We start from the raw sequence: 27,588 nt of genomic DNA, 5'->3' as shown, positions 1-27,588 counted from the left end.
AAATGGAATGTAAGTGTTTATTAGTACAGATATTTTGAAATCTATATATAGCTTTTCATAACAATTTTCATTAAATTTTTGAAGATCCTTCATATGCATGGGTTTTAAATTCTTTCATATCAAAATAAATGTATCTTTTAATTCTAAAAATCAATATAGGCTGTACCCCTAGAGAAAAAAGTTCCCATATATGAATATATCTTACTTCCTGAGCATTTAACTGGATAGGAAGCAGTGGTTGCCAGAGGACTCAGATCACCATCTCTCTGGGGACTAATCCTGTTCACACACAGTAAATCTCCCAATGAATCCACTTCTTTTTTACAGAGCTCTCAGGAAACTCAACGTGGCCATATCTTGGAACCTTAGGAAGAGGAAAGTGGATGCCCTGTGTCTGTGCATCTACCTTAAATACTGCAAGTGAGTGTTCATGAGGAAGGAGTTGGAAATTCACTATTTATTTTATAGTTGATAATTATGTATTTATTTGACCTAGGAAATGCTATAGTTATTGAAGGTTGTGGCTGTGCCTGAAAACATGCATCACTCTTGAGCTACATGACCCTTACCATTCCATAAAGACATTAAACCCTCTATGAAGCAATGGTAGTCTTTAAGAAACATAGTCTTGGGGCCAGCACTGGGCTGTAGTGAGTTAATCTGCCCTTTGTGACACTGGCATCCTATATTGGAATGCTGGTTAGAGTTTTGCCTGCTCCTCTTTCAATCCAGCTTCCTGTTAATGAGCCTTAGAGACCCAGATGGAAAAGGGTATGTGAGTATGCAGTTAGAATGTGATCCTGTACAAGCCAAGGAGAGAGGCTGGGTAGAAGTCACCCCTCTGGTATGTTGGTCTTGGACTTTCAATCTCCAGAACTGCGAGAAAATAAATTTGTGCTTCAACTATCAGATTTATGGTAGTTGGCTATGAAAATGTTAGCAAGTTAATGCATTCAGCTTTTGGTTTTGACTTTAAGATGTAAGAAGCATTAGACAGAACAAAATGATGTCATGAAAAAATCAGAAAAGATAATTCAAAACTTAGAAGGTAACTTAGAAAAAGTCGCTAAGCATCAGAAGAATGAGAGGCACATGTGACAGTCTGGAACTCATCCCACACTTCACAATCGAGTGCTGTGTATACTAGCACATCCCAATATTAGATGGCTCCTACAGGCATGAGCAAAAGATAAATGATTATTAATTTTGATATTGAATTTTACTATACAACATTATACAAACAGAACTGGTAGAAATTTAATGCCCAGCATTTTGCTAAAAGCAAATGTGCTTCAAATTATTCATTATTTTTAAAATCTCTTAAGGAGCTTGTGTTATTATCACTGATGATGGCAAGAATAAAGATATCTACAAATGTGACTGTGACTTTTGTAGAAGTAGCCAGAAAAAATCCAGCCTATCAATTGGCAAATTGACTTGGTAAATATGCTTGTGAGTAAAAATAATACAGAATAAACCCAAAAGTGTTTGAATATCTCTATCCTATATTGTCTTCATCATTTTATCTTCACCTACTGTGTTATTAATTATGGTGATGACGTAGGTGATGACTGTCACTTGTGATCCTTTTTATAACTACAGGGAAGAGGAAGGAGTGACTGCATTCAATATCTCATTAGTTTTATATTAAATGCGATTTTGAGTTCCTGCTTTATTTTCTATAGAACACTTGGAATTTAACTTGGGATATTGAATATTTAATGAAGTTAGCCATTGATATAAGGGGAAATCTTAATAATAGTATAATATTTAACAAAATTTTAATAAAAACTATCACTAAAAAGTGTATGACCATGAATTGAGTGCCTAAGAATTACATGTTCAAATTTATGGAAATTTAAAGTTAGCTGCAGTGGCCAATCAGGCTTGTGTCATACATAGGAACTATATATGATTCATCACAAGCTATTAATAAATTTACAAATATCTTAAATATAAGTACAAATCAAAAACTGAAGATTGGAAGGTCTTGGGGCCTGTGTGAGAAAAACTGGGAACTGAGCACATCTTATCATAATAATGACGGAACAAGACATTTTGTAAACAAAAAAATCACAAATGCATGCCAAACTGAAAACAAAGCTTCTATCTATCCAACTGTCAAAATCTTTAAGAAATCTGCGCTTTAAGCGGCTAAAATGTAAAAATGTTGAAAACAGAACTCATGTTCCCACTAGCAATTGTTTCCTACAGAAAACCACAAAAGAAAAAAAATGTAGCGTGGACCTTGTATCCAGAGAGGTGGGGTTGACAGACCTAGAAACCATTTTTCAAGCTAATGAATGGAGTAGGATTTGCTGTGACCTATTTGGGAAGGGAGGCTACAATTCCTCATAAACTATTGGAAATAAAACTACTTAATACCCAAAGAAGCCTATTCAATACTATCCATTTATAAGTGTTAGAAAAATGGGGGCTGGCATTTTGGCACAACAGGTTAAGCCACTGCCTATGACAGTAGCCTCCAGACACCTGCCTCCCATATGGGCATCAGTTCAAGTCCCTGCTTCTCCAATTCTAATCCAGCTCCTTGCAAATACAACTGGAAAAGCAGCAGAAGATGGCCCAAGTACGTGGGCCCACACATCCACATGGTTGATCCAGATGAAACTTTTGGCTCCTGGTTTCGGCCTGGCTGAGCCCCGAACTTGTGGCCAACTGGAGAATGAACCAGTGGATGGAAGATTGATATTTCTCTCTCTCTCTCTTCTTCCCCCTGCTGTGCTTCTCTCTCTCTAACTCTGCCTTTCAAATAAATAAATAAATAATTTGATGAAGTGTTAGGAAAATACAGGTAGAATTTTTTACTGTATGATTGCTTTAGGGAACAGGAGCAGTGAAGCTCTTCCTTGAAGATAAAAATTTCAAGTTGATATTATGTGTAATTCCATGCATGCAGCATGTATTTCCTGACAGGAAATAAAGGATCTCTGAATCAGAGAGTAGATCTTTCTTTATACATAGAACCCATTCTCCCCATGCCAGTGTCCTGTAGGCAGACATGGTGAAGGCCAAGTATACCTGCAAGTGCAACAACAAGATTTGCTCCACAAGAGATGAACTCCAAGATTATGAGGTGGCTATCACATCTGCCCCTCATCCCCTCTGAAGAATATTGTTTTCTAATTAAAATAATGTCCTGTGCTATAGAGAAGTAACTGCTCTTTGTATCTCCTCCTTTTCAAATAATGGCCTAAATTGTGGTTGCTCATTCCCTGAACTTTCTTGTATGTTGGATGTGTGGAAGCAAATTACCTCATAGTTTTCTGAAAGAAAAGAAATCTCATCTGAATTTGATGTCATTCACAGCTTACTGGACTTCATTATCTGTGACAATGATGGAAACAAATTAGGTGTCTTTTATTTTACTAAGTATGCTTTGTATGCGTCAAGGATTAGGTCGTAATTTATACAGGATGGACGCGGGTTTGGCAGTCATTTTATTTGCCACATCTATAAACATATCACACTTCCTTTCTCCTTGATATTAGTCAGGGTGCGTAACTTGCTTTGTTTTATGTCAGTAACAGGTGTGAATTGAGGCTTGAAATGTGTTAACTGTTGGACTTATTCTTAGATTTCTATCGTGGCTGTGGAACAACATATCCTAGTAGCTCACCAGCTTCACAAGAATTAGAGGCACATGTGACTGTATGGAGTTCATCCCACACCTAGCAAGCAAGACAAGTGGTGTAAGCATGTTCCAAGGTTAGATGACCCCAGAGGCGTTTGCAAGCATACATGGTTATCAGTGTTTGATACTGAATTTTACTATGCACCATTATTTTTTTTTTTTTTTGACAGGCAGAGTGGACAGTGAGAGAGAGACAGAGAGAAAGGTCTTCCTTTTGCCGTTGGTTCACCCTCCAATGGCCACCATGGCTGGCGCGCTGCGGCCGGCGCACCGTGCTGATTGGATGGCAGGAGCCAGGTGCTTCTCCTGGTCTCCCATGGGGTGCAGGGCCCAAGCACTTGGGCCATCCTCCACTGCACTCCCTGGCCACAGCAGAGAGCTGGCCTGGAAAAGGGGCAACCGGGACAGAATCCAGCGCCCCAACCGGGACTAGAACCCGGTGTGCCGGTGCCGCTAGGTGGAGGGTTAGACTATTGAGCCGCAGCGCCGGCTACTGTGCACCATTATATGAATGTAGCTGAGTGATAGAAATACCACCTATCATAATATGCCAATTATAAGCAATATATAGCAGTCCATATATTATCCATATGTCCATTTATATTATCCATGATAATATATCCACATACCCATATGGATGCTGATGACATTCTCTAGGATGTGACTCTGGCCCCCTTTAGGGATGATATGCTAATGAGATTTGCTTTACAGACATAGATGCGTATCTGGGGGTGAGAGATGAATGCAGGGACATGCAGAGACAAACCAGCTGAGGAAGCTATTAAGAGCTGATGATCTGCAACAGGCCAGAATGTTCCTTCTAAAGTAAAGGAGGAGTCAGTGACTTTGATATTTATTACCAAGAAAAGTGGATTTTTGTGAGTATTGTTGGGCTTAGAAAGCATGGATCACTTGCTACTATTTCTAGAAGTGCTTTATCAGGATACGGGAAAGAGTATCAGTCTTAAGTGTGGCCAGAGAAATGAGATACCAGTAGCTAGATCCAGTGGAGCTAAAGCAGTGCGTGAAGCAGGCTGTTTCTATTCCATAGTAGCCACTTAGTTTGATGCATTTGATAAATTAACATACAATGTGTATTTGAATCAAATGTAATTGGTTTTTACTGTTTAAAATAAGAGATTTAACATATAATTTACAGCTTATCCTCCAAAATCAGACATAGTGGGAATTAGTGCCATTTGGTCCTGAACTGAGTAGTAACCAGTTTACTAGTATATGGCATGTACTCTTTTTTTTTAAGATTTATTTTTTATTTGTAAGGCAGAGATACAGAGGAAAAAGGGGGAGAGGGACAGAGAGAGAGAGAGAGAGAGAGAGAATATCTTCCATCTGTTCATTCACTCCCCAAAGGGCTGCACTATCTAAAGCTGGGCCAGGCCCAAGCCAGGAGCCAGGAACCTCCTCTGAGTCTCCCACATGGATGCAGGGGCCATCCTCTGCTACCTTCACAGGTGCATTGGTAGGGAGCTGGATTGGAAGTTGAGCAGCTGGGACTCAAACCAGCACCCATATGGAATGCCAGCACTGCAGACAGAGCTCAGCCCTGCATGCCACAGTGTTGTCCCTGGCATGTTATCTTGAATTGCTTAGGGTTCTTGTACATCCTAGCTCATTTACTTTATCTGATACAAGCTACTTTCATTTATTTCTCCCTTATCTAAATCCTGAGATCAATATTGATACAAGTTGTGTAGTGGGAAGTGCCATTGCCATTAGTTTACAAGTGGTAGAAGCAGGATACATTAATAAAGAAGACAGTAGAGCTCATACTTGAAAACCATTGCCACACTGGATGACTGGAGAGCAACTCTGCCGAAAAGCTCTGGGAAGGGGTATGCAACACATCTCAGAGATACCCCCTCTCTGAGGTGAGAGGATTGCAGTAACTGTACACCTGCTGCAGGTTTTCATCAGTTGAGGAATGTTCTAGATGGATGGTTAATTCCTTGGCACGCTGTCACATGTGCATTGAGGAGAATACCATGGCTTTCTCCAGGAAGGGGAAAAAACCCACAAACTTGTGGTTGTTTGCCGTTGAAAGACAACAGGAGCATCAGGGGAGGTCTGTTAAGAGAAGATTGCCGCAGCAACCGGCTCCTTTCCCCTGTTGAATTCCAGTCCATGCACACCCACACTGGAAATTACTGACAAAGATGTATAAGCTTGATTAAAAGGGAGATTGCCAAGGAAGTGTGAAATATCAATCCCCCTCTGTCTGGTACTGTGAAAAATACAGTAAGTTTTTTTGTCATTTGTTTTCAATAGAGAATGAGTACAGCCACTTAAATTGACCATAGGGAAAAAAAAAATTATGAACAATGTCATGACATCATGTATCAAATATGTGTTTATGTAAATCATAAAAATAACTATTTGACTTACAGTAATTAGACTGGTATTTGAGCTAGGAAAAGTACAATTAACTCAGGTTATTTAACATCCATACATCATGAAACTAACTGAAAAGAGTAAAGCTAGACTGACATAAATAATTTTTAAAAAATGTTTATTGAAAACCACCCTTTGAGATGTGTGTATGTTGATTCAGTAGCAAGGCCTTTCTCTAGATCAAACAGATAGGCAGCAACAAATAGAAGTCATGAGTCTATTTTTCACCATACCTGCACTGGACTCTAAAGCACAACTCTACATAATTTCTATGAGAGTTCTATCTGTGGACACTCCCAGCCAAACATTACATTTATCACATCCTAAATATTCTACTGGGTATTCCGTGAAAAATATTGGAGTCATATCATCCTCAAAATGTACAATCTGTTTACTTTCATCATCCATTGTAAATTTAATTGAAATAACAGAACTAATAATATTCACACACATTAAAAAGATCTTATTGTACCATTTGGTCATGCGTAATAGCAGATGACTTTTCTCTTTCAATATACAGTTACAAGAAATAGACAAGAATGAAGGAAAAATGGAGCCAAAAAAAAAAAAAAGAGCAACAAGAAGAGCTCTGCTAACTGCCACTTTGCAGGCTCTCTGGAAACAACTACCGGGATTGAAAATTTCTATTTCAGCACAAAAAGAGTAATATCACCACAGATGTGTACACACATCGTTTTTGCTGTAGGAGCACAAACCAGTCGCGACATTTATGATGTTACCAGAGTAATGTGCTGAAGAATGATCATTCTGAATTTCTAACCCTAACTTCATGGAGGTACAAAATTTTACACCTGAAAATGTGTTGTGATAACTAATTTTTCATGAAATGGACTACCTATAACTTTTAATATACATAGAGAGCAACAATATTCCCTATGGCCATTGAATTTTGCAAAGCTCCAATATTATAACAGCATACATCCCATTGCACAGAAGCAGTGCATGATCTATAGAGAGGATTTAAGAGCGGACTTAACGATATTTACCTTCAGTGATTTTATCTGAAGATATTTTCCTCTCTCTGGCATTTGGTTAACATGATGAAAAGTACCAAATAGGAATTGAAAAACCTCCTGCTGGATTAGGGATGTGCTGGTATATTAGTACTAAACCTTCAGATCACATGTGATAATAACCTTTCTTACATCCAGGGATACTTAATAAAGTTTAGATTAATGAAATGAGTGATTACAACACATACCAACATCTCATTCTTATAATAGAGTAATCATCATAGAATTAAAAGTCCAGGTCAGGCCGGCGCCGCGGCTCACTAGGCTAATCCTCCGCTTTGTGGCGCCAGCACACCGGGTTCTAGTCCCCATCGGGGCGCCGGATTCTGTCCTGGTTGCCCCTCTTCCAGGCCAGCTCTCTGCTTTGGCCCGGGAGTGCAGTGGAGGATGGCCCAAGTGCTTGGGCCCTGCACCCCATGGGAGACCAGGATAAGTACCTGGCTCCTGCCATTGGATCAGCATGGTGCACTGGCCATTGGAGGGTGAACCAACGACAAAGGAAGTCCTTTTTCTCTGTCTCTCTCTCTCACTGTCCACTCTGCCTGTCAAAAAAAAAAAAAAAATTAGAAAAAAAAAAAAAAGTCCAGGTCAAGATTTGAATCCTCTACTGAAAGCTGGTGTTCAGAACAGTTCAGTGTGGGGCTGGCATTGTGCACAGCAGGTTAAAGCTGTGAATTTGAGTCCTGGCTGCTCTTCTTCTGATCTTGGTGCCTGCAAAAGTGCCTGGGAAAATAAGGGAGACTTGTATGAAGTTCTGGGCTCCTGGTTCTGGCCTGGCCCAGCCCCGGCATGTGTAGTCACTTGGGTTGTGAACCTGAAGATGGAAGATTGTGCGTGTGACTCTGCCTTTCAAATAAATACACCAATAAAAAATTCATCTTGGGGAAACATTTTTAAAGTACCTTCGCCAATGAATGTTATTTATCTTTATAAAAGCCACGTTTCACAGCAGTAGGAATATATACCCAATTAATTATTCCATAATATGTAAAACACCTGTTTGGGAATAAGTGTTATTGAAGCCATTGTCTCTCTCCTCCCTTGTGCCTCATCTCTATCTATAATCACCATTCTCTTTCTCCTTGTACTTAATGGAACTAGGTTTGGAAACAGCAAGATGATTATCAACCTGAACATATTATTAGAGAGGAAAGATTAAATAGCCTGATCCCACAGATTCAAGGGCTTATATTTAGTAAATGGAAAATATCTGAGAAAACTTCTGAAAATTTCAAGGTTATCAACTTATTTTTGAGAGGATGGTTATTTTGGAACATATGAAACATTATTACTGGACTATTCTTTGAGTTTGAATTAAGACCATTACAAACAGAAAAATCAGTATTAACTTCCGAGGGAAAAACTACCTTATTCATGCTTGTTAACTGGATGAAGAATCTGCCTCCTTCACAGTTAAAAACTCCGCAGGACACATGTGACAATCTGTGGACACTATTAGAAATCCTTGATCTCACGTTGATACAGGAAAACTATGAAGTGGAAAATACAGGCTGTGCTGTAGATCCATGTATTATACATCCCCCATGCTCTTGGCTTGGCAGAATTCAGCATCGTGCATGGAATTCAAAGTGGAACGGAGTCTCAAGTTCTATAGAAGCTGAAGTATAGCAAATGTTCTGTTAAGACAATGTGACCTTCAAATTCTGAATTTAATGATTGTATTTCACTATTCAAGTCAGCAAGAAGTATCCGGTAGGTACACACACCTAAATTCTAGTGTGTCAGAAGGGCTGAGGCAATTGTGAAACCCTGTGTCACAGTCGCATTTGTTGGTGACTACATGAAGGACAGACAGGGTCCCGTGCTTGCCATTATCACAGGGGAGATTTGAGCAACTCTTGTGTCATTGTTTTCTGTTGAGAATACTTTTCCCCCAGGTTCTTTTTTGATTCAATAGATCAAACTGCTGTTGGTTATAAATGACAGTATCCATTGTTTCAAACAATGGACCCTAGGTATTTTTTTGCACTAGAGAAGTTTAAATTCAACAGGATTTCAGGAAAATAAATTAAATCTAGAATTGGTTACAGGACATGGGACTGAAAAGAGAAAAATTAAACCATAAAAAGGGAAGACTAGCAAACTGTGGAAATCAGCGAGAAATTACAAATTAAGTGACTTTCTCTGAACTAGTGAAAATGAAAAGCTCTGAGAATTTAATATCATAGGGGACAAGTGGGTTATGTTCTGGATTAACATGAATGACATTTAGAATGTCAGAATTGTGGGAGGGCAACTACTGCTTCTAGTGTGACTGGACAGATTAAAGGAAGGGAATGAAAAGATCAAATGTTTGTATTTTTCACTCAAGGCATAGACTAATAACATTCTTGTTTATGATCAAATGTAATTTATACTTTTAGCCTTTTTTACTGGCATCTAAATTTCAGATAGATAGTTTGAGTCTGAAACTTGCCGCATTATGTCTTCATGGGGAATTTTCTTTTGTGGAAGTTTGGTCATTGTTCTTCAGTGAGTGGCAGCTGGAGAATTTAAATGGGAGAATATAAAGAGAGCCATAGGATTCTGATCACATCAACTATGTAGCTCTCATAAAGCATTCTTTGCCACAAAGCATTCTGTCTTCTGATGCTTGAAATAGTTTCAATTGTTGAAAATTTTTTATTCTGTTTTATTCTGCTTTGTGTGAAGACCTCGTTATTCCCCATTCTGGACCTTGTTTTGGAGGGAGAAATAAACTGTGTTCTTGCCTTACTCCATCACCTCACGGTGTCCCCAGACCTTTAGAGTCAAAGCTGTATTATGTTCCAAGTAAAGAAATGCAAAATACATATTGAAAAATTGGAATGACTCATATGTTATAAAATAAACATGAAGAATTATTATATAAATGGATTTTTGACTCAACAAAAAGAGAAAGGAGTAATTTTAGATTCAGTACAAAATCCCACAATCATTCATGCTAAAAACTCTTAACAAACTTGAGGTAGGATGGAATTTTCTAAACTTGGCAAAAAGCATCTTTGAAAATCCAATAAGAAATATGATGAGAGATGTAAGCAATGTTTCTTTTCATACTTTATTTTTTTAACTTTTATTTAATGAATATAAATTTCCAAAGTACAGCTTATGGATTACAATGGCTCTCCCCCCCCCCCCCCCCGTAACTTCCCTCCCACCCGCAACCCTCCCCTTTCCCACTCCCTCTCCCTTTCCATTCACATCAAGATTCATTTTCGATTCTCTTTATATACAGAAGATCAGTTTAGCATACATTAAGTAAAGATTTCAACAGTTTGCTGCCACACAGAAACATAAAGTGAAAAATACTGTTTGAGTACTAGTTATAGCATTAAATCTCAATGTACAGCACACTAAGGACAAAGATCCTACATGAGGAGTAAGTGCACAGCGACTCCTGTTGTTGACCTAACAATTTGGCACACTTGTTTATGGCATCAGTAATCTCCCTAGGCTCTAGTCATGAGTTGCCAAGGCTATGGAAGAACCCCTGAGTTCACTGACTCTGATCATAGACAAGGCCATGGTCAAAGTGGAAGTTCTCTCCTCCCTTCAGAGAAAGGTACCTCCTTCTTTGATGACCTGTTCTTTCCATTGGGATCTCACTCATGGAGATCTTTCATTTAGGTCATTTTTTTTTTTTTTTTTTTTTTTTTTTTTGCCAGAGTGTCTTGGCTTTCCACACCTGAAATACTCTCATGGGCTTTTCAGCTGGATCCAAATGCCTTAAGGGCTGCTTCTGAGGCCAGAGTGCTGTTTAGGACATCTGCCATTCTATGGGTCTGCTGTGTATCTCACTTCCCATGTTGGATCGTTCTCTCCCTTTTTTGTTCTATCGGTTAGTATTTTCAGACACTAGTCATGTTTATGTGATCCTTTTGATTCTTAGTCCTATCATTATGATCGATTGTGAACTGAAATTGATCACTGGGACTAGTGAGATGGCATTGGTACATGCCACCTTGATGGGATCGAATTGGAATCCCCTGGCACATTTCTAACTCTACCATTTGGGGCAAGTCAGCTTGAGCATGTCCCAAATTGTACATCCCTTCCCTCTCTTATTCCCACTCTTATATTTAACAGGGGTCACTTTTCAGTTAAATTTCACACTTAAGAATAACTGTGTATTAATTACAGAATTAAACCAATAGTATTAAGTAAAAGAGACAAAAAAAAATACTAAGAGGGATAATGTATTAAGTTGTTAATCAATAGTCAGGACTATGCTGATCAAGTCACCGTTTCTCATAGTGTCCATTTCACTTTAACAGGTTTCCTTTTTGGTGCTCAGTTAGTTGTCACCGATCAGGGAGAATATGATATTTGTCCCTTTGGGACTGGCTTAATTCACTCAACATAATGTTTTCCAGATTCCTCCATCTTGTTGCAAATGACCGGATTTCATTGTTTTTTACTGCTGTATAGTATTCTATAGAGTATATGTCCCATAATTTCTTTATCCAGTCTACTGTTGATGGGCATTTAGGTTGATTCTAGGTCTTAGCTATTGTGAATTGAGCTGCAGTAAACATTAAGGTGCAGACAGCTTTTTTGTTTGCCAATTTAATTTCCGTTGGGTAAATTCCAAGGAGTGGGATGGCTGGGTTGTATGGTAGGGTTATATTCAGGTTTCTGAGGAATCTCCAGACTGACTTCCATAGTGGCTTGACCAGTTTGCATTCCCACCAACAGTGAGTTAGTGTCCCTTTTCCCTCACATCCTCGCCAGCATCTGTTGTTGGTAGATTTCTGTATGTGAGCCATTCTAACCGGGGTGAGGTGAAACCTCATTGTGGTTTTGATTTGCATTTCCCTGAAGCAATGGTTTTTTTGAATACAACACCCAAAGAATGGCCCATAATAGAAAAGGTGATGTTACATTTTATCAAAATTAAAAATTTTTGCTCTTAAAAATATAAGATAAAATGTTTGTAAATGTATCAAAGGACTTATGCATAGAATTTATAAAGAACTTAAGGATATAAGCAAACAATAGACAAAACATTTGATGAAATACATATACAAATGGCTAATGAGCACTTGAAAAGATGTTCTTAATTGTTTGTAATGGAAGAAATAAAATGTAAATCTGTAGTAAAATACTATTTGGCATCCACTAGATCAATTTTAACAAATAAGACAAACAATAAGATGTTGATTAGGATTTTGCTGGTACATTTATTGTAGAATAATTTTCACAGTTTCACCTCTCCATACAATAGAATATTATGTAGCAATGAATCTAGGTAAACTTGTGACACCTCTCAAACATCCCTGAGTTTTCTCTCTTTGTTAAACAAATTTCCACAAGTGTAGAGTTTTAAAATAACATAGATTAATTATGTTAAAATTTTGTAGGTTAGAACTTTGTCTCCAGGCTCACTGGGCTAAAATCAAAGTGCCAGGTAAACTGGTCCCTTCTGGAGGTTCTGGTGGAAAAATCTGTTTTCTGACCTTTTCCAGTTACTAAAGGCTGTTTGTGTCCTTTGGGTCATGATCTCATTCTCCATCTTCAAAGCTAGCCTCATGGCATCTCTGACCATTCTTCAGTAGTCAAATGTCCCTCTTTCATCGAAGTGGAGAATTGGCCTCATCTCAGGCCCAACATCTTTTTTTTTTTTTTTTGATGAAGTGTGTTTTATTCATACTTTTCTCATTAACCATGTTTTTTTTTTTTTTAGTTTTTATTTAATTTATGCAAGTTTCATGTATTTCATATATACAGATTTAGGAACATAGTGACATTTCCTGCTCATGTTCCAACCCTCCTTCCTCCTCTCTCTCCCATTTGCACTCTTAATTTTCACAAAGTTCTACTTTCAGTTAATCACATCTTTAAGTGCCCTTTGCTATGTAAGCAATCCCTAGGATGAAGGTATGGATAATTGTGTTCACAAATGTCATGGTAAGTAAAGAAAGCCAGGAACAAGAGGACACAGTATTCCACTTTTATAAAGCATCCAGAAAAGACACAGGGACAGAGACTGAATTAGGGAAGTGGTTTCCTGCGGAGAGGTTAAGATTGAGCATTTACTGTAGAATTGCTATGAGGGACATTACTGGTAAAATGAAAGTGCTCAAAAAATTGACTTCAGTAAAGTACACACCATTAGTGAAGTCACAAAGAAATTGTACATCTCAAGTGGATCAGTTTTTCAGTGAATAATATATATTTTTTAAAAAATTAAAATAAAACAAAAGAGGAATTTCACAAAGCCACAAAACTATTTACTCCCTTAAACTGTTGTCTCCACTAAAGAGTTGCAAGCTCTATCTTCCACATCGTTATTAAAATGTACCAATTTTTTTCACACATAAGAAGTCCCTAGCATGTTTCTATGAGTGCTTGTTGGCTTTTCTAATGGATTAAGTGCAATAAACTCAGCAAATTGAGGTTCAATTGGACTGTATTATAGAAAAGTGGGACTTCTGCAAGAAATCAAAAACTAAATGTCATGTGTTGACGTAGTGATATTTTCTAGAAGGTAATCATGTGTTAGCAGATGTTAGATGACTGAAGTGTTTGTTTTAGAAAACTTTGTCTTAGGCATTAGTGAATATCTATCCATCTAGCTATCTATTTAAATTTCAGTAGCAGCATATGGGTGTTTGTATTCTTCAATAATTTATAAGCTGGTTGTCATAAATTTTTGCACTGAAAGACAAATTTAGTATATTAGTTGCATGATATAATTGTATTAATGATTAAAAACAAAATATGATTAAGTTACAATATTTAGATAATTGTTTTGTCAGTATAAAGATAACTCCAGAAAATAGTAAAAATTTACGGTTAGAAATTGAGTTGTCTAATGGAAATTAGACATAATATTTTAAATGTATTAGCCAGAAAGAATTATCATTACTCTCAATAAAGAACCTATGTATATGTCCATGTACTTTTAGGTCACAGTGATCCTTGTAAAGAAAACGCTTATTTTAACATCTTATATCTGGTTTTTAAATATGAGGAAATATTGAAAACCTATAGGTTAATACTTATCTTTTCCAGTAATAGAAACTTAATTGCTGTTCTCTTTAGTCAGTATCACCAAAGACATGGTATTTATTTTTATTTTCTATAGTTCTCATTATTTCCATTTGTGTAGATTATTTTAAAAATAGAAATGAATGAAGTAGAAATAAGGCAGATAGAATTAAAATGAATGTAAACCAGGAATAGAATATTGGAAACTATAAATTTGCTGTATATGAGAGTATTTCAAAAATTCCATAGAAACAGAAATGAAAAGATAGGTCTATGCTGGTGCCCAACATTTTGAAACCCTGATACAAAAGATCTTCAAAACCTTCATTGTTGTTAGAAAGCTATGCATGGATTTCAAAACTTTTTGCACCAAAATAAATGTCTACTTTCATTCCATTTTTCCATAAGCTTTTTGAAATACCCTCAATAATCAGTGAGTGGAAGTAAAGTAGTGAGGTGAAGAGACAAAAAGAAGTGATCTATGAAGTGTGTATATATTTAAGAAAAACATATATATCCACTAGTGAGGAAACGATATAGAGACTGGGAGCATGGCAAGGAAGGAGGGCGGTGATGCAGCTCAGGGCCCTCACTTATAGGTAAGGCTCTGAGAGACTTGGACAGCAGGCGCATGAAGAGCAGATGGCTTATGAGTTTGACAGACTCCAGATCAGGTCCTGCCTCCTGGGGCCACCATCATGGTGCAGCAGGTTAGTCAGAACACCATTTCTAGTCCTGGCTGCTCCCCTGCATATCCAGTCTCCTGGGGAAGCAGAAAAGTGGCCCAAAGACATTGTCCCCTGCTACCCATGTAGGGAACTCTGATGGAGCTCTGGGCTTCTGGCTTCTGCTGGACCATGGCTAGCATCTGGGGAGTGAACAGCTGATAGAAGATCTGTCTCTCACTCTTGTTCTCACTTGCTCTCTCTGCCATTCAAATCTATACATACCACAGATCCTGCTTCTCATGCCTGTGGTGTGGACTTGAGGAGTTCATGGTTCTTAGTTTTGGTTGGTAATGTCTGCATCATATACTTTTAAATGCTCCATGGTGGTAGATTCTTTAGATGACTCCCTTGGGTTTCGATAAAAACACCACTACTGATATCCATTCTAGCAGCTGTAATTTTCATTGAATCATCTGATGTTTTCAGTTTCTAAAAACATATAAGAGAACATTTACATCACACATGTATTCTACCCTTTTATATATCCTTCAAAATAAATTAATTTATTATAGAAAAGAATCACACTACCACAGTTTACTGCTTTCTGGCATTTGCTATTTATTTTATCTATAAATGAATACATATGTGGTGGGCATAACCAAAATATGTTTTATTAAGAGATTATTAGAATAATCTGTAGTTTTAGTTATTATTTATTATAAAGTCCTATAACTATATATTTTATAAGTACTTGTTAGTATAGAATTTCACTTATTTTCCTCAATATGCAATTTTTTTTTTTTTTTTTTTTGGACAGGCAGAGTGGACAGTGAGAGAGAGAGAGAGACAGAGAGAAAGGTCTTCCTTTGCCATTGATTCACCCTCCAATGGCCGCTGCAGCTAGTGTGCTGCGGCTGGCTCACCTTGCTGATCCGAAGCCAGGAGCCAGGTGCTTCCTCCTGGTCTCCCATGTGAGTGCAGGGCCCAAGGACTTGGGCCATCCTCCACTGCACTCCCGGGCCACAGCAGAGAGCTGGCCTGGAAGAGGGGCAACCGGGACAGAATCCGGAGCCCCCACCAGGACTACAACCCGGTGTGCCGGCGCCACAGGCGGAGAATTAGCCTATTGAGCCGCGGCACCGGCCCCTCAATATGCAATATTAATACTAAGCTGTAAAATTATACAATTCCTAACGAGAGATTAAGTATTCATTTACTTAATTCAGTTACTCCAAGATTATAACAAAAGTATATTAATTCTAATGGGTTTACTTTTTTTTCCTTTTTATAAATTTATTTATTTATTTGATTTGAAAAGCAGAGTAACAGAGATAAAGGGAGAGACAGAGATCTCCTGTTAGCTAATTCACCTCCCAAATGGCCTCAGCTGCCAGTGCTGTGGCCAGGCCATAACCAAGAGCCAGGGGCTGCTTCTGGGTCTCCCATGTGGGTGCAGGAGCTGAAAGACTTGGGTCATCCTCCGCTGCTCTTGCAGCTACTTTAGTTGGGATCTAGGTTGGAGATTAGATCTGAATCAGAAGTGGAATTAACTGGCGCCCATATGGGATGCCAGCATTGTAGGTCATGGCTTAACTCACTATGCCACAGCACAGTTCCTTGGTTTACTTCTTATTTGAATTGTGCATATGTAGTTTGCTCAGTGAAGCAAGCATATTTAAAAATATTTTTATATACATCTAACCACATCAACCTAAAAGCACACATAGAACTTATATGTCTACCCAGATTCAGGACAAGAATTTGGATTTATGTTGTTTTTAATCTTTCTGTTTTGCTGTTTTTAGATTCTCATTTAAAAGGGGATAAATGGAGCTCCTGGTATATTTCTTTTCATATTACTGAAACAGGAGATTTACTGAATATTTTGTGTTATTTCTTTGCTAGTGGTTTTCTCATTATCCTAGTTTCTTCTGAGAAATGAAATTTGTGTTATGTGGCTTCTAGAGAGTTCACATTATTTTTCTGTGTAGAAATGGAATATGCTTTTGATATACTTAGGTTACAGTTGGCTTATATATCATGGGAACACTTCACTGTAAAGTGTTTTGAAGTTGGTATTTGCATTTTAAGAATTCTACATGCCTGTTATTTCTAACCTCACTGACCTAAAGAAAATACTACAACTGTACAATAGCAGGGTTTGTAAGAAAATATGAATCTTATTTTTGTGATTCTGTTTTTCTCTTGTTTTTCTGGAATAATCCTGGCCAGTACTCAAACAACAGTAAGATAACAGCATCATACCATATTTTCATTGAATAGGAAACAAGAAAGTCTTCTATCTAGCTCTGAAGAACAACAGATGTACCCACAGCCCATAGCAATTTAATAAGAATAATAAAGTTAAATATTGATGATTACCACCCAGATAAAGCCAGTATGTTACTTCTGTTTCTGTAGAAGAATTTATTTGTTCATATATTTGATTTATCCATGTTTGATATATGTTTGATATGGATATATTTATCCTTATGATATGGATATATGTTTGATATGGATATATTTATCCTTATGATATGGATATATGTTTGATATGGATATATTTATCCATATGTTTGATATATCCATGTCAAGTAGAAGCAGTAGCATTGTGAGATTCAGTCCTTTGAATGATTCACAAAGTGGTTTTCTGGAAGTTCCAAGGGCCCAAGCAAATTATTTCTACCCAAACATCCATGTACAGCTGCACAGATGGTGTATCGCACAGCAGGGGCACATGCATGTAGACCTAAACTCAACACAACTTTTCCGGGAAGGCCAGATGGTGAATATTTTGGGTTTGGTAGGTACCATGTTATGTTTGTCACATATTCTCCTTTCATTTTATTACATTATTTATAAATGAAAAGTGCTTTTTTATAGATTTGTGGAATATAGACAAATTATTTCTAGGCCAGATTTGTCCCGTGAGATCTTTTTCAAATAACTGCAATACAGTATACATTACAGTACAAATACCCTGCAATACAGTATACATTACAAAACTGTAAATGATGGCCTTCATATTTTTTGGACTGAATTATGCAGTGGAATGCGGACAAGGAAAATTATTAATTTACCTAGCAATTATATGTTGGTTAGAACATGCCAATGACTGCTGTATATGCTGTTCTGGATTCAAAAAGCAAACAAAATGGTCATATCTACACATGCTCAATGAAACTTACAATCAAATGCAGTGAGATGGAATAGAGAGAGTATGAGGACTTCACAGTGTAGTGTGGTAGGAAACATTCTTCTTTGAAAAAATTATGTTCACATTAAAATTTGATGAATAAGTGATTTCTGAAATTAAAATGGAGGCAATATCTGATACCAAAATGGAATTGCATTGAAATGAATAAATGTGTGTGCATGGGGATTTCTAGATAGTATCCCTTGGAGATATGGATTTAGTTGGCATTAAATGGATTTTTGTTATTTGAAATCATGAGATTTGATGAGAGCATTACAGACAGAGTGTGTCAACAAAGAACTGGGGTTATTAATAAAGGATTTGGAGGGTAGTTAGCGGCCCAGGACACTGGGAAAGAGTGCCCAGAGAGAGACCAGGCGAACAAGCAAAACAGTTAAGTTTCAGACTGTAAGAGGTGAGGACAATGATTGTTTCACAAAGAATAATCAGAAGGGTATACTGTGGAAAAGTGGTGGACACCAGGCAGGATAACACAGAAACTTCTGCACCTTGAACGGCAAATGTGTGGGGTATTCTTGAGATGTGGCATGGGAATGGGGCAGGGCAGCCACCCGTTACAGGAAACACGTGCTGTGTCTGCCTCTAGTAACTGCAGCAAGCTCCCAGCTGAGGCAACAGACCGAAAAAATGCGGCTGCTCTACAAATGAGACCTGAGTTCTGATTGGCACTGGGTCATTTTGTTTCTATCTTTAGTTATTCTCACTCCAGCACTCAATTGGACTTTATGTGTTCTCATAAATTATGAACTATAAATGAAAAATTTCCAGCCAAAGATGATTTGTATATTAAGTCCTAGAAATTGCTTCTCCGTGGCTCATCAAATGAAGTTCCTCATTTTGTCTTCTAAGCTTTCTTTGAATATCCAACTGCTGTCGTAACTGTGGACTTTTACATTCCACTTAACCTTTGCTCATTTGAAATCAGTGATTTAGTTTTAGTCCGTATGGTAGACATGCCCAGTATCTGGTTCTCAGTATTTCCCAGTCCTTGTTGTGAAATGAGTATACTGTGTTCTCACAGATAGGGCATGTTTACAAAATCAGTCTGTGAAGGTGAGATGCCTATCTTTTGTTCTCATACTTAATCATGAAGATTAATGAAGATTCTATTAATTAAAAATTGCACTTCTGTTGTATGAAACATTAATTAAGAACATGCCCCAATTGGGCATATAAACCTGGGACATCCTCTGAACAAAGGTGAGATATAAATGCATCATAAATAAAGGGACATAAATTATTCTTACATCATATTGCAAATGTGTAATAGATTTTGGAGGTGAAACTAAGCCAGATTTTTCACAGTTAACACTAACAATATGTTTGAAAAATCCTTAAGGTGAGATATTTATGTATGGATGTATTTCTCAGACAAAGGGAGCCCCATCTTTCCCATTGGCTGGTTCACTCTCCAACTGTCTAGAATAGATCGGGCTGGTCCAAGGCCAAAGCCAACAGTTTAATCCAGGGCTCCCATGTGGGTGTCAGGAACCAGCTACTTGAGCCATCACCTGAGGCTACTGAGAATGTATATGAGCAAAAAGCTGGAATACGATGCTGGAGCCGGAGCTGGACCCCTGCGGTCTGATATGGGGTGAAAGTTGTAAGATGTTGGCAGAATACCCACGCCGTAAGCACTGATTTCGATTTTCAGTGGTTTCAGTTTGTCAGTATCTTTTAACTCACAGAAGGAAAAGAAAAATCTCTTTAGGTAAATGGACTCTGTTTCCGACCAATCCAACAGCAGTTGTAGGCCTTTGTCAGTAACACTGGGCATCCAAGTTTCTGAAATGCTGACGTGAAAAGCATCTGTGCTGTAAAAACAATGAATAGGAGACATTGCCTGTGCATAGCATTGTGAGATGGCATTCATGTTGGAGGAAACTGAGCCCCGAAACCAGGTGTTACAGACCAGCTCAGGGTTCCTCCAGAACACTTTAGAACAATGGAAATAACTGTGCTACAGTTTCTTTGTGTCGTGGATGAGGGAATGAAGGGGAAGCTTGGAAATCTGTTTGTGTTTCCTTGCCACCTCGAGGAGTCCCGTCAAATTCTACCCCCATATCCCAGGAACGGTCCAGGGATACAGGACAGGAAGGAAACTCAAGAGCTAATTGCCACATGAGGACATCACAGATAGATTGACAACAGTGTCTTCTTTAAATTGAATGCATAATGTATAATTTACATACTTATATGAATCACTGGTCCTTGTTACATGTCCTTAAAATAAAATAAAATAAAATAAAATATTTCACTTAGGTTATGCAAAATCTGCAGGGAGGAAATTGTTCAGTATGGTACAAGAAATTCAAGCCAGCAAGATAATGATGCAAATTCGCATTGGCCTAGACAATAATGTAAATATTAATAGTAATTAATAGAAACTGAAGAATTTTAGAATAGCTGTGAAAGATGGGCTGTTTATTAATCCTGAAGATAAAATGTGACTATATAATGTGCAGCACTAAACTTTTCCCAGACACTTCTGCCTACAAATTCCTACAAAAAAATTAACAGAAATGTCAATTTTAATGCTGCCTGATGGTGACAACCACCACCAGAGCCTGGCCTTCAACACAGACCTGAGCCTTGCATTTTCTACCAGGAAACAGTCATCCCCAAGCTCTTCAATGACTGGCCTTACTGGTCTTCATTCTTCATAGAATGTGTTAGAGAAATGTGCCTGATTGCACTGGAGATTTTTCTTTGAAAATACTGTAGTTTATAAACCAAGGAAAGCTCAAGTAACTGAGGGCATTTTCAGTGACTCAAATACTATGTTTTGATCTATCATGTCAGCAAGGATAACCACCTTTCCCCAAAACTGCAAGGCTTTTTTGGGGTATACACTTTATGTGTTATTCAGTGAAATGAGTATTTCTGAAATTTAAAAAAATGAAATATTTAAAATTCAAAAGAAGCCTTGTCCAAAATGCAAGGAACAGAATACTTGATGAATTTCTTGATATTTTACTTACATTTTAGTCTATTTTAGTAGACTCAGTAAATAAATATATTCTATTATTTATAAGTTTGCATGACACGGAAATTGAGCAGAAATAAAGAGAAAATAAATATTACAAATTGAAATAAAGGGAGAGAATGATCCAACATGGGAAATGAGATACACAGCAGACCCATAGAATGGCAGATGTCCTAAACAGCACTCTGGCCTCAGAATCAGCCCTTAAGGAATACGGATCCGGCTGAAATGCCCATGAGAGTATTTCAGGCATGGAAAGCCAAGACACTCTGGGGGAAAAAAAAAACCTAAATGAAAGATCTCCGCGAGTGAGATCCCAGTGGAAAGAATGGGTCATCAAAGAAGGAGGTACCTTTCTCTGAAGGGAGGAGAGAACTTCCACTTTGACCATGGCCTTGTCTAAATATGATCAGAGTCAGTGAACTCAGGGGTTCTTCCATAGCCTTGGCAGCTGATGACAAGAGCCTAGGGTGATTACTGATGCCATAAACATGAGTGTCAATTTGTGAAGTCAACAACAGGAGTCACTGTGCACTTACTCCTCATGTAGGATCTCTGTCCTTAGTGTGCTGTACATTGAGATTTAATGCTATAACTAGTACTCAAACAGTATTTTTCACTTTATGTTTCTGTGTGGGAGCAAACTGTTGAAATCTTTACTTAATGTATGCTAAACTGATCTTCTGTATATAAAGAGAAATGAAAATGAATCTTGATGTGAATGGAAGGGGAGAGGGAGTGGGAAAGGGGAGGGTTGTGGGTGGGAGGATATTATGGGGGGGGGGGGAAGCCTTTGTAATCCATAAGCTGTACTTTGGAAATTTATATTCATTAAATAAAAGTTTAAAAAAATTGAAATAAAGGAAAAAAATTGACCTAAACACTGCAACCTAACCTTCAGTTTGTATGTGGAGCCTTCAGTTACTCTTTTATGGAATGTCTGTGGAAATAGATACATATAGTTTCTAGCTATTTTGTTTTTTGCTTACAAGACTCTGGGAAGAGATATATAGGACAAAAAAACAGAGACTCTTACATTCATGTACATATTTTCTTCAAGGAAAATGGCAAAAGATTTCTTTAAAGTTTATTCTATATCCTGCAAATATTTTGCCCTGATACGTTCTTTCCGAGTTTTAACATGGGAATCTCAATATACTACAGTATTTTCCTTAGCATTTTGCTATACTTTTTATCTTTATTTTATTCTTATTTAAAAGTAGGAATTTTAACAGCTGGGCATAATAACAAATCTTTAATTCACTGTCTACCACAGAGATTTATTGCCGTAGAGCAAATTGATTTAGACAATTTCCACTACAAAATTGTTTTTACTGACCCTTAGCGAGGGCAACTTTGTTATCTCAGGATGAGAACTGGCTCTGCTTTCACTTCTTATTTCTTCATATTCTGAAATAGCAGCAGGAAAAGCTGGAATATTAATATACCATGCATATCTTTATTAATCAAAATATGAATGCCCAAAACACACTATAAACTCTCTTTACATCTCTTTTTCCTATATCACTTATAGATTTTATATCCTTATGTGGTCAACTTGGAGGACATACTGTTTTTATTTATTTTGGACACCTGTTTTTGTATAGAAGAATTATGAATTTCCAATTTTCTGGACAGTAAGGAACTTGTTTTTTGGAAAATTAGAAGACTGAACAAATCACACATTCTTTTTAATTTTTGGAGAAAATTTTCTTTGTTCACAAAATATTAATTAACTCACGTTTTTAAACACAGTTTCATTGTCCATTAATTAACATTCTTTTTTTTAAAACTTTTATTTAATGAATATAAATTTCCAAAGTACAGCTTATGGATTACAATGGCTTCCCCCCTGTGGGGAGCAACTAAGTTACTGGAATTAAGACTTATTCTATGCATCTGCTCTCCCACAATATGGCACTGGGAGAGGAGGAAACAGCTTCTACACAGCTGCCTCCAGTTCAACCAATAAATAGCAGGACCTGCTCCTGATTGGAGGAGAGCAGCGTACTCGGCGTGTGGGTAGCAGAGTTGGGATTGGTGGAAGAGGACTATAAAGGAGGAGAGAGACAACATGCACCAGGAACATCTAAGGGGAACACCTGAGGAACATCTGAGCAGCCCCCGAGAGAGCCGGCCAGCAGTGTGCCGCTCCCCCGCGGAAGTGGGGAAAGTGGCCAGGGGGAACCGCCCTTCCACGGAGGTGGAAGGGACGGTAGTCAACCCGGGAAGAACCTGCAGCAAACCCGGGGAGGGCTGAGCAGACGAAAGAACAACGCAAGGTCCTGTGTCGTTCCTCCACGAAGAGGGGGAGCGACATAATGGTGCCGTGACTCAGATATGAAGCCTAGGCAGGGTCCTGTGTCGTTCCTCCATGAAGAGGGGGAGCGACACCCCCCCATAACGTCACTCCCACCCGCAACCCTCCCCTTTCCCACTCCCTCTCCCTTTCCATTCACATCAAGATTCATTTTCGTTTCTCTTTTTATACAGAAGATCAGTTTAGCATACATTAAGTAAAGATTTCAACAGTTTGCTCCCACACAGAAACATAAAGTGAAAAATACTGTTTGAGTACTAGTTATAGCATTAAATCTCAATTTACAGCACACTAAGGACAAAGATCCTACATGAGGAGTAAGTGCACAGTGACTCCTGTTGTTGACTTCACAAATTGACACTCATGTTTATGGCATCAGTAATCACCCTAGGCTCTTGTCATGAGCTGCCAAGGCTATGGAAGCCCCCTGAGTTCACTGACTCTGATCATATTTAGACAAGGCCATGGTCAAAGTGGAAGTTCTCTCCTCCCTTCAGAGAAAGGTACCTCCTTCTTTGATGACCCATTCTTTCCACTGGTTTCTCACTCGCGGAGATCTTTCATTTAGGTTTTTTTTTACCCCCAGAGTGTCTTGGCTTTACATGCCTGAAATACTCTCATGGGTTTTTCAGCCGGATCCGTATTCCTTAAGGGCTGATTCTGAGGCCAGAGTGCTGTTTAGGACATCTGCCATTCTATGGGTCTGCTGTGTATCTCATTTCCCATGTTGGATCATTCTCTCCCTTTTTGATTCTATCAGCTAGTATTTGCAGACACTACTCTTGTTTATGTGATCCCTTTGGTTCTTAGTCCGATTATTATGATCAATTGTGAACAGAAATTGATCACTGGGACTAGTGAGATGGCATTGGTACATGCCACCTTGATGGGATTGAGTTGGAATCCCCTGGTATGTTTCTAACTCTACCGTTTGAGGTAAGTCAGCTTGAGCATGTCCCGAATTGCACATCTCTTCCCTCTCTTATTCCCACTCTTATATTTAACAGTGATCACTTTTCAGTTAAGTTTCAGCACTTAAGAAGAATTGTGTATTGATTACAGTATTCAACCAAAAGTATTAAGTAGAACAAACAAAAAAATTACTAAGAGGGATAACATAATAAGTTGCTCATCAACAGTCAGGGTGAGGGCTGATCAAGTCACCGTTTCTCATAGTGTTCATTTCACTTTAACAGGTTTCCTTTTTGGTGCTCAGTTAGTTGTCAGGAGGTGGGGTGGGAGGGCTTGGGAAGAATCACTATATTCCTAAAGCTGTACTTTTTTTTTTTTTTTTGACAGGCAGAGTGGGCAGTGAGAGAGAGAGAAAGACAGAGAGAAAGGTCTTCCTTTTGCCGTTGGTTCACCTTCCAATGGCCGCCGCAGCTGGCGCAGTGCTGATCCGATGGCAGGAGCCAGGTACTTATCTTGGTCTCCCATGGGGTGCAGGGCCCAAGCACTTGGGCCATCCTCCACTGCACTCCCGGGCCACAGCAGAGAGCTGGCCTGGAAGAGGGGCAACCGGGACAGAATCTGGCGCCCCGACCGGGACTAGAACCCGGTGTGCCGGCACCGCAAGGCGGAGGATTAACCTAGTGAGCCGTGGCGCTGGCCATGATTTGCTTTTAATTTCATACAAAAAGGTGTTTTAAATATCTAAACTTATGCCAATATCAAAAAGTAACAATTTGGAAAACAGTTATATATTATACAAGAGAGCTCTTTTTCAAAGAACAACAACAACAAAAAATAAACCCTCCTTGAACAATAAGTATATTTTTTCAGCAATATGTTTTCATCACTCCGTGTAAGTTTCTCAGTTTTGAGCTTTTGTTGACAATGGAGCACGTCTTGCCAAACCGGGAATTTATTTGACATACCACATTTAATGATTTTCTGTTTCTGCCCTCAATTCTGTCTTTTTGATCCACACTTCCTATCATTTATAAAAGCACTTTGTTGTTGTCTTCCGCAAGTTTTATAAAATAGCAGTGACAATGCAATTAAATATTCCTTTGGATTTGATCTTAGATGTCACATTGTTAGCTGGTACCAGGAATCCAGATTAAAATACACAGAGTGTTTTGGAGTTTGAATATTTAGATTTTCTGTACATTTTGTCAGTTTGAATATTTAAATTCTCTATAATTTTGTCAAGAATAGATTTTTTGAAAATTAGGATAATTGAGCATGAGTATATATTTAAATTAGACATGAGGATAATATTTTTAGAAAGTTGTATCATGATGTTTCTAGGTTAGTTACATAAAAAAATTTTTTTTTTTTAAATTGAGATGGCTAGCCCCATTTCCCCCAGGTTTTTGGCAACAGTTCTGTAACCACAGTTAGCTAAACCTTTGTTTCACTTTGACTTTCTTTGTTGTGCTTTTCTGATATGTCCCAGTACATCAGCACTGATCTCCCCTGCTGGTTGGTGGCTCTCTTATCTTGTTTTTTCATGCTTTGCAATGGCTGCTGGACTCCCTTTGCAAGTATCTCCTTGTCAAGCTGTTAGCATCAGGGCCTGACCGGCTCTTGGCTTCCTTGCTATGCACTAACTCTTTTTGATCATTTTCTTTAATTCTCTGCCTGTTTCCTACCTTCCACATTGAGGCTTTTCTCCCTGCTTGCTTAACTTTCCTATCTTCTTTTTCTCTCTCTCCTTTTGACTTTCTGTTGCTCTTCTCTGCTCATTTCATTCTGATGTGTATGATGCAAGATGAGGACTTCCCTTGTGTGCTTTCTTATTTTTGACGTATTTCACAATGTCCTTTTACTCACTTCTTTTCTTCACCACCAGCAAAACTTAGCATTTTATTGAGAGATTGATTTGTTTCCTGATAGAATCCTTAGAGGAATATCAGTCTCTGGAAATAAAGTCTACTTCTCTAACATTTCCAAAAAATAGCATAACTTACTAAGAAGTCAGCAACTATCATTATCTGTATCTTTTTATATTTCATATGAGTAATAACAGCTTAGAGTTAAACAAACATATATTTCTGGATGATTTCAACTCTTATATTTCATAGAAGTTACAGTAGAGGTGTTGCAATATTTTTCCAGGGGCATTTAAGTAAAAATATCTCAGTATTGATTTTATGTTTTAACCTAAGTCCTATATTTGAACTTACACCAGGATTCATTACAAGAATCATTTGGCCCTCTGAGCATACTTCAGGGATTTTCCAAGTATGTCATCGTGTTCATTTTCATAAGACAATAAATGTAACATCTTTTGCCTAGCAGTAGTCCAATACTTTAACAAATAATTCAATTGTTCTTATTTAACATCCAGCTTAAAATAGGTCAGTGTACTTTAATTTGACCGACAACTTTAGTATTCCATACTAACCTCTATTATATGTCAAAGTGTTCTTCCATCTGCCACTACTAGGGCATAGGGCACACCTGCCATTTTGCATGTCTAACAGGCATCACCTGTAATCCTGCCTCCCCACCCCAACTCTTTTTCTGGTAACAGTAATACATCTTTGTTGAGGAAACAAATCATTAATAATTGCATGGGGATATGTTTGACCAAGGTCTCAGTTCTTTTCTGCCCAGGTATCAGTATTCGTATAATCTGGGATGCCTGCATTCTCTCTGACGTGCAGTGGAATCCTGAGGGAATTAACAGAAACACTGAAAGTGATTTTTGTCCCTGATGAATCAGTGCAGTAGCATTGGCTGTCTGGATGCCTGCAGCTGCACAGTATCTTCAAATCTTAGTCCTCCAGCTTTGCCTGTGAATCCATGAACTGGCTCTATCTGAATAATATTTTGGGAGGGAGAGTAATAAATTAGCCAGTGCTAGAGCCTGCTACTTATAAAACAAAACTGTAAATGATGAAATAAATAAGTATAATAGTAATCAAATATATATCCCCAGCATAATTACATATATGTGTATATATATATATGTAATGTGATTAAATCTGTGCAGTTTCAATGTAACACTTATATCTTTTAATTCCATTTTACATAAACTTTAAAAGTATGCTTTCATTGTACACATGAAACTTGCTGACTGGAAAGAGAATCAGTGTTATAGATCTTGAATATCTTCTTCTAGGAGACAGGACTTACATGACACTAATAACATTTGCTTCTTTTTTATATAGCTATAATCGTCAAAAGACACCTTTAAGTTTCCCACCTACTGCCTCTCTATCTTATTTCTATACTCACTGGTATAATAAAAAAAAAAACATCATAATCAGAAGTATGCTTCCTTGATAATACAAAATGAACAGAGTTTGTTTTATGATGAGTAGCAGCATGAAGCATCATGTGAGAATGGTCAGAT

General features: G+C 38.0%; 1 long non-coding RNA gene across 3 annotated transcripts in view; it reads right to left on the bottom strand.

The window, feature by feature from the left end:
- The window catches only part of LOC103349540 (uncharacterized), a 71,604-nt gene that overhangs the window by 37,059 nt on the left and 6,957 nt on the right, over positions 1 to 27,588 (bottom strand). For all 3 annotated transcript variants that reach the window (XR_011382100.1, XR_011382099.1, XR_007922559.2), the window contains 2 exons: positions 15,042 to 15,248; positions 3,277 to 3,348 (listed from right to left, as the gene is read on the bottom strand). This is a non-coding gene — a long non-coding RNA (uncharacterized lncRNA). The remainder of the gene's footprint in view (positions 1 to 3,276; positions 3,349 to 15,041; positions 15,249 to 27,588) is intronic.

Source organism: Oryctolagus cuniculus, chromosome 14 (assembly GCF_964237555.1).
Source record: "Oryctolagus cuniculus chromosome 14, mOryCun1.1, whole genome shotgun sequence".
Lineage (NCBI taxonomy): Eukaryota > Metazoa > Chordata > Mammalia > Lagomorpha > Leporidae > Oryctolagus > Oryctolagus cuniculus.
Note: the sequence above shows the minus strand (reverse complement) of the source record. Positions and strands in the feature narration are given on the sequence as shown.